At 39.5% G+C, this 16989-nt stretch overlaps 1 long non-coding RNA gene across 2 annotated transcripts; it reads left to right on the forward strand.

Moving 5' to 3' along the window:
- The first annotated feature begins 371 nt into the window (after positions 1-371).
- LOC308701334 lies at positions 372-12713 on the forward strand. 2 transcript variants are annotated; one of them, XR_014031425.1, is made up of 3 exons: positions 384-709; positions 1484-1647; positions 2211-12713. It is a non-coding gene; the product is annotated as an uncharacterized lncRNA (long non-coding RNA). The 2 variants fall into 2 exon arrangements; XR_014031424.1 differs by having other exon boundaries at positions 372-709; positions 1484-12713.
- The last annotated feature ends 4276 nt before the right edge of the window (positions 12714-16989 follow it).

Here is a 16989-nt window from a genome sequence, read left to right on the forward strand (position 1 = left end):
TCTTTAAACGCCTCAGATGTGAAGTTATTCGCTGTCAAAGTGACGCCAAAATGAATGGGAGTCAATGGGATGCTAACTGCAGGTGGGGTTCCGTTAGCCAATGGCGGCGTCCGGGGGTGCTTCAAAATAATACAAATCCCTGCACCCTTGGTAAACATGAAGAAAAATGTGATGTCAAAATGGCCGCTGACCCCTGAACTTTTGATAGACGGGTCATTTCAGCCAATCGGTCCATGATAGAGGTGTCACAAGGTATCAATAGCCAAGGAGCGCCTATGATGAAGCATGGTACCTCCCTCTCTTTGATTGACAGTAAATGGATCCAGTTGCAATGGATGATGGAAATGACGGTCGTTTCTATTAGCCAATGAATTTCTGCAAAGAATAATATGCATTTTCAGTGGGTCGATCCATCTGGTCATGCGTGAAGTTCGTGCGCAAAGCACCGTAGTGATTCATGCGCCCCGTGCGTAAACATAGCATTGATCGAGTTTACGAGTGAAAGAAGGTAACAGGTGAAAAATGACAAAGATAACTAGAAAAACACACTTCTTGCTTGAAGAAGTTATTGAACAGTGTAGTCGTCGTGATAGTGATGAGTCGGAGGTTGCTATTTCTGATGAAGAGAGCGATGTTTCATCATGGACTCGATAGCTGCGTGCTAGCAGAGTTAGCTGTTTTTGGATGGTGGAGACGTCACTCTCGACAAGTAAGTGTTTTATTATATTATACAACATATTTTACTATATATACTGAGGTAAGTGTTTGTTTTTAGGTGTACTTATCAGCTTATGTCGTGTGTTTGGTGTGTTAGGTCGAGTGTGTGTGTGTTTTGACATGTAGCCACCTGCTAACTTCTGTCGTGTGCGCTTGTAACTGTAATGTTACAGGAATAAGTTATTTGTTTTTGTGGGCTCAAGTACAGGTGTGTGTGTTTGTGCGCTCGTGCAGGAATGTTTGTTTATGTGGGCTCAAGCACAGGTGTGTGTTTGTGCGCTCGTGCAGGAATGTTTGTTTATGTGGGCTCAAACACAGGTGTGTGTGTGTGTGTGTGTGTGTGTGTTTGTGCGCTCGTGCAGGAATGGTTATGTGGGCTCAAGCACATGTGTGTGTGTGTGTGTGTTTGTTTGTGCTCTCGTGCAGGAATGTTTGTTTATGTGGGCTCAAGCTCAGGTGTGTGTGTGTGTGTGTGTGTGTGTGTGTGTTTGTGCGCTCGTGCAGGAATGTTTATGTGGGCTCAAGCACAGGTTTGTGTGTGTGTGTTTGTTTGTTTGTGCTCTCATGCAGGAATGTTTATTTATGTGGGCTCAAGCACAGGTGTTTATATGGGCTCAAGCACATGTGTGTGTGTGTTTGTGCGCTCATGAATGGTATAAGCCTGGTTGTTTGTGTGCATGTGTTTCTGTTTATAGGTGTGTGGATACAGAAACAATGTAAATGTTTTGCAAATTACTTATTTCTTTATTTTTTTTATATATCACAGACCATCATCTGAAAATGAATCTGATGAAGTCTGGGAGCCAGTCAGTAAAAAACAACATACTGAGGGACAGAATAACAGCACCTCAGCAGGAGAGGAGCCCCATCCTCCACCTTCCCAGAGAGGTTCTGCCAGCAAAACACCAAGAGGCAGTGGATCTGGATAAGGTTTATAATTGCTCTAAGTGTAACCTCTCAATAGAGCCCAAAATTATGACTGTAGAATAAAGCATTCAAGAATAGCAGCATGTTATGTGTCTGTGGTTACAAAGTGTCATTTGGAGTCTCCAAGTGGCCTTTATTGGGGAGCGCCTAGACATAAACTTAGATAAACTTGTGTAAAACACTCATGATCTAAGGTATTATTATAAAATTTTAAACTGGGTTTGGTAAGGCTTCATAATGTGATCCCACAGTGTTTTCCGGCTAATACCTCCCAGCTGTAGTTATCTGCAGGCATGTTTTTACAAAAAAAAATGTAGGCAGAAATTTTTTTCCCCCTTTTTTAGTGTGTTCAAAGTTCTATTACTCAATACCAGTAAGACTTACAGTGATTCTGACAGTTCTGGAACAAACCTCAAAGTGTCCCCTTTCAAAAGAGACCAAAACCATGCATATACTCCAAATGGTTCAAGAACAGCATGCAATTTAATTTGGGTAGGCTTTTTTTAGGCGTTTTTGACAAAATTTGCAGGATCGCTAACGGGTTAAACCCTGCTACATTCTTACAGTGTACAGCTGAAGTGGAGTGTCTCGCTTAAAGCATCCTCCCCGCCTGGTGGTCTCCACACGCTCCTAACGAAAGCCGCTGCCCTGTTCAGAACGAGAGAAGGTATTGCAGCTGAATGTTTCATCTACGGCTGAACTGTTAAACCCTGCTACATTGTTACAGTGTACAGCTCAAGCGGGGCGTCTCGCTTAAAGCATCCTCCCCGCCTGGTGGTCTCCACACGCTCCTATCGAAAGTCGCTGCACTGTTCAGAATGAGAGAAGGTATTGCAGCTGAATGTTTCATCTACTGTTGAATGGTTAAATCCTGTTGCATTCTTACAGTGTACAGCTGAAGTGGAGTGAATCGCTTAAAGCATCCTTCCTGCCTGGTGGTCTCCACACGCTCCTATTGAAAGCCGCTGCCCTGTTCAGAACGAGAGATGGTATTGCAGCTGAATGTTTCATTTACTGTTGAATGGTTAAATCCTGTTGCACTGTTACAGTGTACAGCTGAAGTGGAGTGTCTTCCCCGTCTGGCGGTCTTCACACGCCCCATCGAAAACTTCTGCCCTGTTCAGAAAGAGAGAAGGTATTTCAATTGAATGTTTCATATGCTGTTGAATAGTTAAACCCTGCTACCTGGTTACAGCGCACCGCCGAAGTGGAGTGTCTCGCTCAAAGTGTCCTCCCCGCCTGGTGGTCTCCACATGCCCCATTGAAGGCCTCCGCCCTGTTCAGAAAGAGAGAAGGTATCACTGTCGAGCGCTTGTATACCGTTGAACCCTGTTGTATTGTTGCAGTACCCAGCCGAAGGGGAGCGTCTCGCTCAAAGTGTTCTTCTGCCTGGTGGCCCTCCATGCCTACGTTGCAAGCCGCTGCCCCTGTTGAGAAGGAAAAGGAATAGCTGCGGCACGTGCCTTGATCGAAGTGTCTTCCTGTTGTCCAAGGTTCCCTCACGTCCCGGCTAAAGGCCCCCGTTCTAACTGGTCTGGCATAAAGGACACCTACCGGGATATACTTGCCTGTTTCCCCTCCTGGCCCGGTCCGCTCGCCACCTGTGTCCCTGGGCTTCGTCTGAGTCTGAGGCAACCACTCCCTGGGTACTTACCTCTGGGGCAGCATCCGGGACTTGTCCCACTCCCGCCCATGAGTACTTACCTGGTTCCAGTCCGAATGGGGTCCGTATAACCACGGCTTCCTCTTGAGTCCTGTAAAGAGTACTTACCCAGTGACCTACCTAGACGGTGTGAGTTTCCTCCTGTTCCCTCTCCAACGAGCTGCAGGGCCGCCACAATCGTTCTCCCCTCTACGGTCCAGGGGGCCATCGAATTCCCTCTGGTGACAAGGAAGATTTAATTAGGATTCTTCAAATTACTGCTCTTAACTTAATAAAGAAAACTGTTATTCCTTTATTCCCTTGTCTGTCTGGTCCTTGACACGTTCCTCGAGGTGGTACCCGGTTTCCAGGGGTGGTTGCAGTCTGGCTTGGCCCACCCCGACCTGTGACATTTAACTCTGGGGGAGTTGTAAAATGAGCCTATTTCCAAAAAAAAGTGGAGTATCCCTTTTACTGGAAAAAGGTGTTTGTCAACTACTCAACTTGTACATTTGGGCCACACTTATGGCCTCCACACTGTTCATATATTCATATTTCATAAACCCCTGTTTGCTGTTTGATATAAGAGGTGACATATGGATCATGTGATCTCCTTCTGATCACGTGCATCATCACAGGTTTTGACCAAGCGGCAACATTTTAATCTGAAAAATGAAGCCTACCTGGAAGTGCGAAAAACTGCAAAACATTGAAAATCTGCTAGAGGAAGGTCCCAAAAGGGAGCAAATGTCCATAGACCCTATGTTAAAATGTCTGTTTTCACAGCATAAATTCATGTTTTTACAGGTTGGTCCCATGGACTTTTATTGTATTTTTCGATAGCTTCCGAGTGCCTGACAACTGTGAGGGGGGTGAATTTTTTTCTAACTCGTTAGTTTAGATCGTATTTATATATAAAATGTATGAGCTTGATTGACCGCTGATAACGAGCATAGGCTGCGCCGAGTGGAATTCCTGAAATTTGACATCTCGGCCATGATCTGACACAACACATCATACCACCTCTGTATCCTTTCTGAACATTTATATTGAAATATCGTACATAAAATGGGTTGCTCTGCTATAAGATTTTCCAAGATGGCTCCGCCATAAACGGCCTCAAAACCGTTTCTTCAGAAAGTCTATGGTTGACGTCACAGACGCTTTGTCCATATTTTTTACAGTCGATGGTTTTGACTGAAAATACAAATCAGGGCTACAGTTCCTCTTTCTGGAGTAATTCTGCTGCATTATACGAGGAACTATTTTAACGAGGACCGGTTTTAAAAACCCTCAGTTTATACTGGATCATTTATATTGGATCGGAGTTACTTTACAATCTATTCATTCCACAATAAAGTTTCATTTTCGTTTTCCTGAAAGCAGGGCTTGACATTAACTTTTTTGCTCACTAGCCAATATGGCTAGTGGTTTTCCAAAGTTACTAGCCACACAGCATTTTTACTAGCCACATTTTTGTTGTTGTGAAATTACCTGATAAAAGTTGACTATGGCGTGCTAAAATTTACTTGAACTAGATTTACAACCCTTTTAAATGTAAAACCACTGTACACACCCAAATCAAGACTACATAAATATATAACAATACAGGTCATTATCATTAGCTTTGATAAGGTTGTGTGTAAAGCTCCTTTTTTTAAATAAAACCATGTATTATGTATTATATGTCGCCACATTGCTCCACCGGCATACGACATAACTCCAGCAGGGCAGCTAGCTGTCTCTTCGATTCTTTGTTGTCGGTCACTACCGACAATTCTCATTAGGGCTGTCAAAATTGCTCAAAAATGACCTTCGAATATTCCCTCTAAAAAAAAAACACATAGCTTATATTCGATCTATTCGAACATCTGGTTACGCATTTTGTCAATGACGCGCATTACGTCAATAACAGGACAAATTAATACAAAGAGACATAACTACTTGTATAGGTAGTTTATTTAAGTTTAAACATCTTTGACAACGTATTACCTACACGAAAACAAGTAAATCAACAAATGGCCAAGACCGCAGACATCACTCACTCTCGCTCGCTCACTCGCAGGCACTCTTTCGCGAATAGAGCGTCTGGCGCGAGTGTAAAGACGCGTTTACGCGCGTCTGGAGGTCTTGCGGCGCGAATGAGGCGTCACGCGCTCTGTGCATAACAGTTTAAATGAACAACAACAAGCAATTTAAGGTCGCGACTCTTATATAGCAGGCTTCATTCAGTGATTGAAACAAATATTATTAACATTAATTGAAGTTTACAGTATATATAACCGACATTGAACGCTCCGAGCGAGCTGTGCTGTGGTAAACATGGAACTTTTCCTTGACATGAAACGGTAAATAATCAAACCAGTGGAAGCTGTTGAAGATTTTATTATATAGAAAATAAGTAATTCAACTGGTTTTAATACACTATTGTTTCCTTGTCTGTGGGTGACTTTGGCTGACTTTGGAACCTGAGAGCACAAGCTGTTGTTACAGCAGAAAATTCTATTTCAGTAATGTCACATGGTACAAAACTATTTCTCAAAATACCTATAGAATGTATTACCATGTTTGGGACAAGGAGAGGGTATATACGTTTGCTGGGCAATCTTTCTGGAGGGTCTTTCTGCAGAGGGACACTCGGCTTTGTTTGTTAATAAAGTCTAATTTTTTCTGATGTCAAATATCTTTGAAGTCATTTCCCTGAAAAGAATTTAACCACAACAAATGGCGCCCAACGTGGGGCTTGGCTTAGGAGCTGAAGGAGCCACAGGGGGATCGCTGGTGACTCACACAGACAGTGGCCGCTGTACTTTGAGGTGAGCATTTTTTGCTTTTGAATAAGGTGTGTGTAAGTCACCAGTGGCCCGGATGTGGTAAGAAAAGCTTCTCCAAATTTAAAGAACTTAAAAAGTGAAAAAGAGTGTTTGATATCAGAAAAATTGCATGCATTGTCTTTGTATGTCAAGTAGTTGGTAAAGGAGCTCCCAAAAGTGTTTGCTAGTGCTTGTTTAATCCTGAGTGGATTCTATAACTACTGGTGATGCTGATTTAGCGCAAAGAGTTTTGACGTACGTACGTAAGGTTCTGTGTCTGTTCATCAAGTGGGCCTGGATGGATGATGAGCAAAAAGCATGCACACAGAGGGTTTGAATTCACTGATAAGGATATCAGTTAAGTTTTGTGTTACTTGTCAAGAGGGCCTCGATGGATGACAAGCGTACTGATATAAGGATATCAGTTATTGATGTGTTATACCTGTAAGTGGGCATTGATTGATACAGGTGTAGTTTAGCTTATAGCCTATAGATGGTTGATCTGCAGACATTTGTAAGAGGGCCTTGAAGGATACAAATGAGCATGATTGCAGATAAAGTCAATTTCCGGGTACCTTATTAATCTAATAAGAGTCTGCTCAGGGGAATTAAGGTCTTATTTCACTCTGTTGTGTTGAGGAAGTGAATCACAGAGGTTTATGGAATAGGATAGTTAAAAGTGTCATTGTACTAAGGAGTGAATATTTTAATGTATTGTTCAGATCTGACAGAGAAGGGAAAAAAAAAGTGTGTTAGATCATGTTGGTGTGCCTGTAGGATCCTGTGACTGTGCCTGTGGTTGAAAATAAGTGACCTCTGACCCTGGTTGCTTGAAGGGACAGAGAATGTGTGACTGACCTGTGAATGAAGGGACTGAAATGGTGTGTATTAGAAAAAGAAAAAAAGAAAAGTAAGGGAAAACAATTGTTTCAAGATATTAGCTTAGCAGAATATTGTAGTATAAAATAAGTTAAAATAATAAGATATATAGTTAATCAATAAATGTAATGATAAATATTAATAGATGAATATAAATATGATTGCACGTGCTTAATATATTATATATTATATCTGAAGACGTCTAAAATTTGCATCTCGTTATCCCTGAAGACAGTGTGGAAAAAGTATTCCATTACAGATAAATAAGTTTGTGTTAAGAGAAAAATAACTGGTGCAGTGTGCTGAAGGTTAGCGAGATTGAGTGACCAAGTTTCAAAAGTCAAAAATACTTTACAGAAGTTGATGAGAGTAAAAAATAAGAGGAATTCCTTGATGATAGTTGAGAAACATACTAGATTATTGTGAACACAGCATGCAAATATAGAAAAAGTCTGATTTTATGATAGGGAAAATTATTTAATTGAATTATTCTCAGATCATCAGAGTTATATTATTGCTGATATATAAAAACAGAACTAGATTGCTTTTTCCTGCAATGAAGAACTGCTTACTAATAGAATGAGGGAACTGCTATGGTCAACCAGTGAGATTTTTATATAAAAGAACCAGTGAAAAGATGCAGGTTAAAAAAGTAGAATGTAGATAAAGAGCTAATAGCTTATATGTAAAAGTTCAATTTGATTCATGCAGATCTCTGAGTGTTCAAATTGCAGATGGAAACAGAGCCCTGTGGAAGCAACAAGAGGGCAAAGGGCAAAGACATGAATGCAGAGACACTGACGCAGAGAAGAAGAGAGTGGGTGAGGGGTTCTCAGCTCCCCTCCTGAAGTTCAAAAAGACTCAGAAAGACTGAATTAAGACTGGAAAAGGTGAATCTTTCACTTGAGACTTTTCCTAAAGACAAAGAGAAATCCTGAGATGCAAAACTGAGAAGGATCAATCAAAAGCCCGGCAGAGAAACAACAGATATTCCGCACTGCAACGGCCTTTGAGTGACAGCCTATAGGCTGACAAAACACGCAGAGCAACAGCCAAGCTAAAAACAGAAGAACAGACCCTTACGGGGCACACAGGTGTGACAAACCTTATGAACACTCTAGAGACTGCTTCAAATTTAGTTCATTATTATATTAACTTAATTCATTCTGATTATTCACTGGTCTCATGGCAATTCTTTATATTCTCTGCTAAACTAACCCTCTCTGCTCTTTCAATAGGTACAAGTCCAGCTCTATAAGAAAAGAAAAAACAGAGAAGTGGGTGCTCAACTCACCAAATAGTTAAAACTGAGGCTGGATTTGGAATAGAGAGGGCTATTAGACAACAATAGGGATAAACACATGATAGAATTATTCTCTGACAAAGAAAAAGATAGACACAAAATGTCAAAGAATTATTATTTTTGTTTGCAAAACAAAGATACTGGTCACTCCATCTTGTTTTAATAATTTTCTAGAGATAGATTGGAGAAGAAATAACTCCAAAAGTCCAAAAAGTATGAAATTAAAAATGCTGTCAAAACTGGGATAATGAGATGGAAATGTTATTGGCCATGGATCCAAGATTAGGCAGAGATCTCCAATTTTATTCTTAAAGAAGCTCATGAGCAAAAAACAGAAAGAAAATGAAAAAGTAGACCAAACAAATGACAAAATGCATTTGAGAAATTACAATTGGCTGTCTTACTCTCAACTGCACCATACTAAGGCCTATTATTCTGAAATATTTAATCTATTAGAGTTTGGGAAAAAAACAAGAAAAAAGGGATTATAACAACAGTGGTAAACTAAGCATTAACATAACTGACAATTCTGAATAGTGTTTGAATAGCTGTTGTTGTCTGTCAGACCTTTGGAATTCCACAGCTAAAATTATAAGTTCCGCATTTAGAGCACAACCTGCGGAAGAAGAATGTGTGATGGCCGATGAGTGACTGAGTATGAATGGAGAGAGAGATGGTGTACACCAAGGCAAATCAATTATTTTGCCTACAGCTGTATCTAAATTTCATATGTGGGCCCACAGGGCATATTCTGCCCAATAAAAAAATGACCATGGATGGATTTGGTTAATTTCCAGGTCGAAACTGTAGTGACAATAGAAAAAAAAAATAGAAAAAAAATTGTAAAAAAAAAAAAAAAAAAAAAACAGTACTATATTTTGCGCAGCGCCTAACACATCTGACTTTCCTTTCAGAATATCATGATGGAGCATAACACATCTGACTTTCTTTTCAGAATATCATGAAGGAGCTGACGTTTTGTCAAAAGTATGAAATATTGTCTTGTAACTTTTGTCTTTTAGCAAAGTGGGTTGAGTGTTGTCCAAGTCTGATAACTAGTATGCTGATAGTGGGACTCAAAACAATAACTGAGCTGAATTGACTAATTGTAAAAAAGTAATATAGGGGTAAAGCCCTACTGCTAATGAGCAGAAAACCCCCAAAAGGGGACAGAACACCACTCAGCCCACATGATCATTTTACAGGTGACACCAAGAAGGACAATGGAGCAGATGAGCAGATGATTTAAAATGTTGTTGTCACTAACAAAACTAAAAAGAAATAATGAAGGTTGCATTCGCAGATGAGAGCAATTCAATTCCAGGAAGGTTTCTGGGACGATTCAAACAACAACAACAAAAGAAGAGACTTGAACATTGATCAGCAAAGTGACATTTGAGTCCATGCCTCTCAATTTAAAATACACCAACAAGCCTCTACTCGCCACAACAGGAAGTGAGGGATCAAGAGGGCTTGTGCTAGTAACAGCCCCCTCACCTCCGAGGGAAGTCCATGCAACGGCTCGTAAAGAGTCACCCTGGTGAAACATGTAATGACGGTTAAGACGGCTAACAAAATGATCAACATGAATGGAAAAAGAAGCAAATAACAAGAAGAACTTTAAATGAAAAGTTGCAGAATAAGAAACTTTCAAGGAGTTGTGCAAAGAAGAGAGAATCAACAAAGATGAGTACAAGTTCAAACAATAGTCAACATCAACCAAACTGTCTTTAAATTTAATGTTAAAGCCATTGAATATACTAGTAGCAACTTAATAATAACCCCAGAAAGAAAATTATTGAATTAAAGAATATATCAAAAACAACGTAAAAACGATAATGAAAAATCAGAAAACAAATGAAAATAATGAATGATAAGCGACTAATTCAAGTAACTGTCATAGCACAGTGCGAATTAAGACAAGTCATGAAGGAAAATACAAATAGACCTGAATAACATTTTAAAATAGATCATAATGGGTACTCGAATGTAATTTGTCAATAAAACAGGTATACAAAATTAATTTAAGACTACAGAAGAAAATTAAAGAAAGATTAACGGGCTATTAACAGATATTTGATTTCATTTATGATTTGAATTATGATTTGATTCAATATGCTATTTGACTAATTAAATGTATTTTAAATGGTGCTAATATAACGACCACCTCAGATGGAACTTGTTCAAATTCAATACAAAAAGATTGTTATAGCATATAGACTGTCCAATACCATGTAAATTATTGCCTTATGAACAATCTATATGGTACCAGAGGGGGGTGAGAATGACAAGTTATTGCACAAAGACATACTTTTTGAATATTCTAAATCCATACGCGCATAGTTTTCAACTAGTGCGCAAAGGGGGGAGTAAAGAGGGATTAAAAGGCTAAATTAAGAATAAGGAATAAGAATAATGAAAATTAAATAAAAGGCATTTTTTGCAATTGTTGGCCATATACAAGAGAAATTTGCGACAAAAATAAAGGTAGGAAAGGAACAGTGACACAAATAAGGCTATATATATCAGTACCAGAAGGACTAATAAAACTCTTGGTAATGGATTATATGAACAAGATAGAGATGAGATCAACAGAGGAGGGTCAAGAGAAGTAATTAAATTTAAGACCAAAGAATTATTCCTTAGATTTGAAATTCTATCAGAAATAAGTTTAAATAATGGGTCAGCAGTTATTCCAGAAAAATTGAAGATTAACATTAAATGTATGCAAAAACTTAAATTACAGAAAGGAAGTTTTAACAATAATTAAGTTATAATGCTTTATGTTTGAAATGGTTAAGGAAAAACTTAGATATACAGAAAAATAAATGACCGTACAATGAATATGTAAGACAGTGCAAAAAGTTATTTTCGAGAGTATTTTTTCTAATTGTCTAATGAGGTTATTGAATGACTTTTATGAAGTAAATGTAACATTGCTCTTGAAGCTTTCTTAGTTTGAGTGATTACATGTGACATAATTAAGTTAATTCATGATAGTTCATTTAGAAATTAGTAGAAAGGAAGAAAAGGTATTCAGTTAAGGTATGCTTGAACTGAGGAGCTATAATGACAAAAAGCTGCAACACGTGAGATATTTATTGTTTAAATTTGGTAATAAAGTAGACAGAATTTGAAATGTAAAACGTTATAACAAAGAAAATTGTGATTTAATGTAGCTGCACCGCAGTGTTATGTTCGTTCATCAACTAAAAATGACTGACTAAAAAATTGATTCTTTAAAAATAAGTGAATTGATATTCCTTCATAAAAATAATAAGCGAATAAAAAAGAGAAAAAGTTATTTTTACTCACTTCTATTTTAAATCAAAATTCATATGGATTATGCGAAATAAACATGCAAACTAAATCATTTATTCTTCTATAATCAGCAGAGATTTATTATAATGATTTGCCTTTATAATAATGAAAACAATTACATGAAAAAAGTAGAATGACTTTACAATTGAATAAAAAAAAAAAAAGTTAAGGAAAGCCTGATTTAAAAGATTAGAAATGTTTGTTGGAGTTGCAATATTAAAAGAGGGTTATTATTCTGTTGTGTACTTCCCATATTAAGAAGATAATGAAAACTAATTTGAGAGGGCAACTAAATAATTTATTATTAAGATTGAGCTTATAAACCAAATTGAGATTTACAATCATTGGACATTGACTGAAGTACCTCGGATAAGGATGAAGAAGAAAATGAATAAGCCAGATCCTGGGTGTCTGGGTCGAAGAGGATATCTACACCGCAAGAGAACTCTTAACTGTATAAGGGATTTTTGTGTTTGACATGTTCTACATAACTGTGACAATAAGACAATGCTGAACCAATTTCATCCACACACTTGTAACAATGTTTGATTTTTGATTAGGGAGGATTCGAGTCTTTTACTTTCTCCATTGAAAAAGAAAAAACAACTGAAAGAAAGAAAATGTATGGAGAAAGATGTTTGGCTCGATTGCTCCTCCGGAGTATGGTGGCATAATTTCAGTCATTGAAAATAAGAATGAGTGACTTAATTTAGTCACTAAGGTAGTATAACTGAGGGGACTGGATTTTGAAACTACACTCTGGAAAAGGATAGCGAATGTGGGGCTTAAATAAGCCCCAGAGGAGGGAATGTTGAAGATTTTATTATATAGAAAATAAGTAATTCAACTGGTTTTAATACACTATTGTTTCCTTGTCTGTGGGTGACTTTGGCTGACTTTGGAACCTGAGAGCACAAGCTGTTGTTACAGCAGAAAATTCTATTTCAGTAATGTCACATGGTACAAAACTATTTCTCAAAATACCTATAGAATGTATTACCATGTTTGGGACAAGGAGAGGGTATATACGTTTGCTGGGCAATCTTTCCGGAGGGTCTTTCTGCAGAGGGTCACTCGGCTTTGTTTGTTAATAAAGTCTAATTTTTTCTGATGTCAAATATCTTTGAAGTCATTCCCCTGAAAAGAATTTAACCACAACAAAGCCTGCAGTGCATGAAACTGCTGTATCTAACCTACCTTATTCATGCAATATCTATTCAGTCAGTAGGCTACAGTAGCCTACACTTCAGTAATGTTTCTGTTTAACGTTAAATAAATTGACCCCTCAGGTAGCGCGCCCACTCGCAAAGCAGACAGCCGCGCCTCTGCTACCGCGGGCGTTTTTCCATATTCGAATATTAATTTTCACCTTCGAAATTCAGTTTTTTTTTTTTAAACTATTCGAATATATATTCGAATTTAGAATATTCGTTGACAGCCCTATGGGAGTTGTAGTGTCGTAGTGTCACACTTATTTCAGATGCCTTTTGAAAAGACTACAATTATTCAACCCGCCAAAGTGGCTAGTTGGAGTGACTGTGTTACCCGCCACGAGCAAAATCCACCCGCATTTGGCGGGTTGGCGGGTGTTAATGTCAAGCCCTGCCTGAAAGTATAAAACCTTGTGAAAAGCAGTTTTCATCAGATGTGATTGATCAAGATAAAACTAAAGCTTAGATGACTTTGAAAGACTCGAAACTATCGATTATTCACAGAATCTGTATCAAACAATGTCATGAGCACAGAAACACCAGTGTAAACAGTGTGATCTGCAGACTTACCGGAGGACAAAACACCGACACAGGAGCGACGACACCAACAAAGACTGGCTTTTATCCCTTGGCGATGAAGCTCTTGTAACAATATATAAATAATGCACATGCAGCACCCCTACTTCCCACGGCCATGCTTTGATGTGTAGTATCCTACTAGTGGAAGTCAGTTAAGTTACGTACATCTTGCAGAAATATTATAGCATCTGCAGGGCAGTACTAAAAAAAATAAGATCTTTACATAAAATAATGAACCATTCGATATTAGGCTATTATTTCTTGTGGTCTAGCTAGCCTATATGTAAACAAAACATCATGTGACTTGAACTGTATATATATACAATTCTTCAAATATAAAGTTCATATATAAAGTTCCATCAACTTACTTTTTGTGCAATAAACAATCCTAAGTAGTTTATTTTCTTGCAAGACATAGAAAGAATATAAAAAAAAAAATTAAAATACATGTTATTTAGTATTTAATAAAATGCCATTAGAATTATGGGGGGGGGGGGGTGGGGTGTCAAAGCCTATGATTCATAAATCAAATCAAGTGTGACCAACCAACACTACAAAATAATGCTTCCCCACCAAGTCTTCCCCAGTCTTTTTGTCTGCCAGCTTCATCGTGTGCCGCATAACATCATAAATGTGTAGTTTTATGCTCGCTATCTAACCAATGGAGCTCTGATATGCTATTAAAACGTCACTAAATATGATCAATTCAACCAATCAGTGATGCGCAGTAATAATTCTCCGATGGGCGCTTTGCCTCTGCGCTCATCGGAGAATAATATGGAGTTTTACTCTACTTGGTGTGGAGAGCCTGCTCACTCCCTATTATGTCCTATTGTGCCGAATGTTGGTTGTAGTTCCACCAGAGCTCCACTGGGTGCGATCGCCCATGAGTGCAGAATGAATGGGAGTCTATGGGGCTAGACGGCTAAATTTGATTAAGATTGCCATTGAGAAAAATCTCAGATTTGATTGTAGGTTTTGCAAGTTCAACATGGGTTATGGGTCGAAAGTTGAATGAACGAGTACTTACAGTATGTCCTTTCGATTTCTTACAGCTTGAGTTGTTGTTGCCCATAACACGCTAGTATTCTGCTAATGAACGCTGAGTGGTCAGTGAAGGACTGATTACGGCCAGAGATACCGCTTGATGGCATCGTGTTGTGTGTTTGCCTGTGTCAGCTGTGTTGTGTGTTTACCTGTGTCGGCTGTGTTGTCTGTTTACCTGTGTCAGCTGTGTTGTGTGTTTACCTGTGTCAGCTGTGTTGTGTGTTTACCTGTGTCAGCTGTGTTGTGTGTTTACCTGTGTCGGCTGTGTTGTGTGTTTGCCTGTGTCAGCTGTGTTGTGTGTTTACCTGTGTCAGCTGTGTTGTGTGTTTGCCTGTGTCAGCTGTGTTGTGTGTTTCCCTGTGTCAGCTGTGTTGTGTGTTTACCTGTGTCGGCTGTGTTGTGTGTTTGCCTGTGTCGGCTGTGTTGTCTGTTTACCTGTGTCGGCTGTGTTGTGTGTTTGCCTGTGTCGGCTGTGTTGTCTGTTTACCTGTGTCAGCTGTGTTGTGTGTTTACCTGTGTCGGCTGTGTTGTGTGTTTACCTGTGTCAGCTGTGTTGTGTGTTTACCTGTGTCAGCTGTGTTGTGTGTTTGCCTGTGTCATCTGTGTTGTGTGTTTACCTGTGTCATCTGTGTTGTGTGTTTACCTGTGTTGGCTGTGTTGTGTGTTTGCCTGTGTCAGCTGTGTTGTGTGTTTGCCTGTGTCAGCTGTGTTGTGTGTTTACCTGTGTCAGCTGTATTTACCTGTGTCAGCTGTGTTGTGTGTTTACCTGTGTCAGCTGTGTTGTGTGTTTACCTGTGTCAGCTGTGTTGTGTGTTTACCTGTGTCAGCTGTGTTGTGTGTTTACCTGTGTCAGCTGTGTTGTGTGTTTACCTGTGTCAGCTGTGTTGTGTGTTTACCTGTGTCAGCTGTGTTGTGTGTTTGCCTGTGTCAGCTGTGTTGTGTGTTTACCTGTGTCAGCTGTATTTACCTGTGTCAGCTGTGTTGTGTGTTTACCTGTGTCGGCTGTGTTGTGTGTTTACCTGTGTCGGCTGTGTTGTGTGTTTACCTGTGTCAGCTGTGTTGTGTATTTACCTGTGTCAGCTGTGTTGTGTGTTTGTGTTGTGTTCGTCAGAATATCATTATATCCTGAGGAGCTCTCAATAACAATAACACACTGAGACTGAGTACGCTTAGAACTGACTTCTTTTACTGTTTCAATGTTCAAGGGACACATGGCTACACAGCGCCATCTACAGCATAAGAAGACAACTGCATGATAACCCAGTTACCAACACTAAATACATAACATTTCCTCCCAATTTAAATCAAGGGTTGTCAAACACAACAAAGGAAATTTTTCTGTTCTTGAATTCAACTTAAACCACTACTTAGTAAACACGTCTTACTCTTCATGAATCTATACCTTTTTATATGTATATTAGAATGCTTGATAACGGTCAGGTGGTCTAGTGAAACGGGTAGGATAACGCTTAATAGTCTCTCCTGTTTGTACAGTCCCTGGGGGTGATTGGTCAATGTTGCCTGACCCTGGTGTGTCAATCATCACCTCCACAAGATTGTCAGTCTTTTCCCCGATGTTCTCCTGAAGCGGAGCTGCCTGGAAATTATCAGGACCAGCAGGAACTTCTGGTTCCATCTGGATTTCAGAGGATTCAGTCCCTTGTTTCAGTAATTGATCTACTTGACGTTTCCAGACTCCAGAAGCACCCACGTTGACAACGTAAGAGACAGGTCCTGTTTTGGACATCACCACTCCAGGTATCCATTTTCCCCCCTTTCTGTAGTCACAAGCCAGAACGGACTCTCCAGCACGAAATTCTCTGAACTTAGAGTATTTTTGGCGTTGTAACTACTGGGCATCCTGGGACTGACTCACTGTTTTGGCGAGACTAGGTTTTAGAAGATCCAGCCGGGTTCTCAGTATGCAATTGAGGAAAAGCATCGCAGGTGACTCCTTTGTGGTAGCATGCGGAGTGTTTCTGTATGTTAACAGGAATCCATCAAGTCTCTGTTGGATTGGAGCTGACCCTTTTGAAGCTTTTAGAGCATGTTTGAATGTTTGGACAAAACGTTCAGCTTGCCCATTGCTAGAGGGGTGATATGGGGCAGATCGAATATGTTGCACCCTATTTGCCTTCAGGAAAAGTGAAAACTCCTCAGCACAAAACTGTGGACCGTTGTCACTGACAATGACATTAGGGACGCCATAATGACTGAAAAGTCCTCGTAAGACCTGAATGGTTTTGCTGGTGGTAGTACTATCCATAACTGAGACTTCCGGCCATTTGGAGTGCGCATCAACCACTAAAAAGACGGATTATATCTAAGACGTTTGTCAGAAATTAGTATTAATTGATAGCATCACTGGTAGTGTCGTTGCTAACTTACTGTCCATCTGTTAAAATGGCGAATATATCAGATGTATGTAGTCTACCTTTTGGTGCAGGTGAGGACACATTTGAGCTGCACGCGGTACAGTCTGAGCTGGAAGCTGTTGAGAAACAGATCCACGACCTTTTAGTGAGACAGGCCGAGCTGAGAGACCGGCGT

The sequence above is a fragment of the Scardinius erythrophthalmus genome, assembly GCF_964197995.2.
Source record: "Scardinius erythrophthalmus genome assembly, chromosome: 13".
In the NCBI taxonomy this organism is placed as follows: domain Eukaryota; kingdom Metazoa; phylum Chordata; class Actinopteri; order Cypriniformes; family Leuciscidae; genus Scardinius; species Scardinius erythrophthalmus.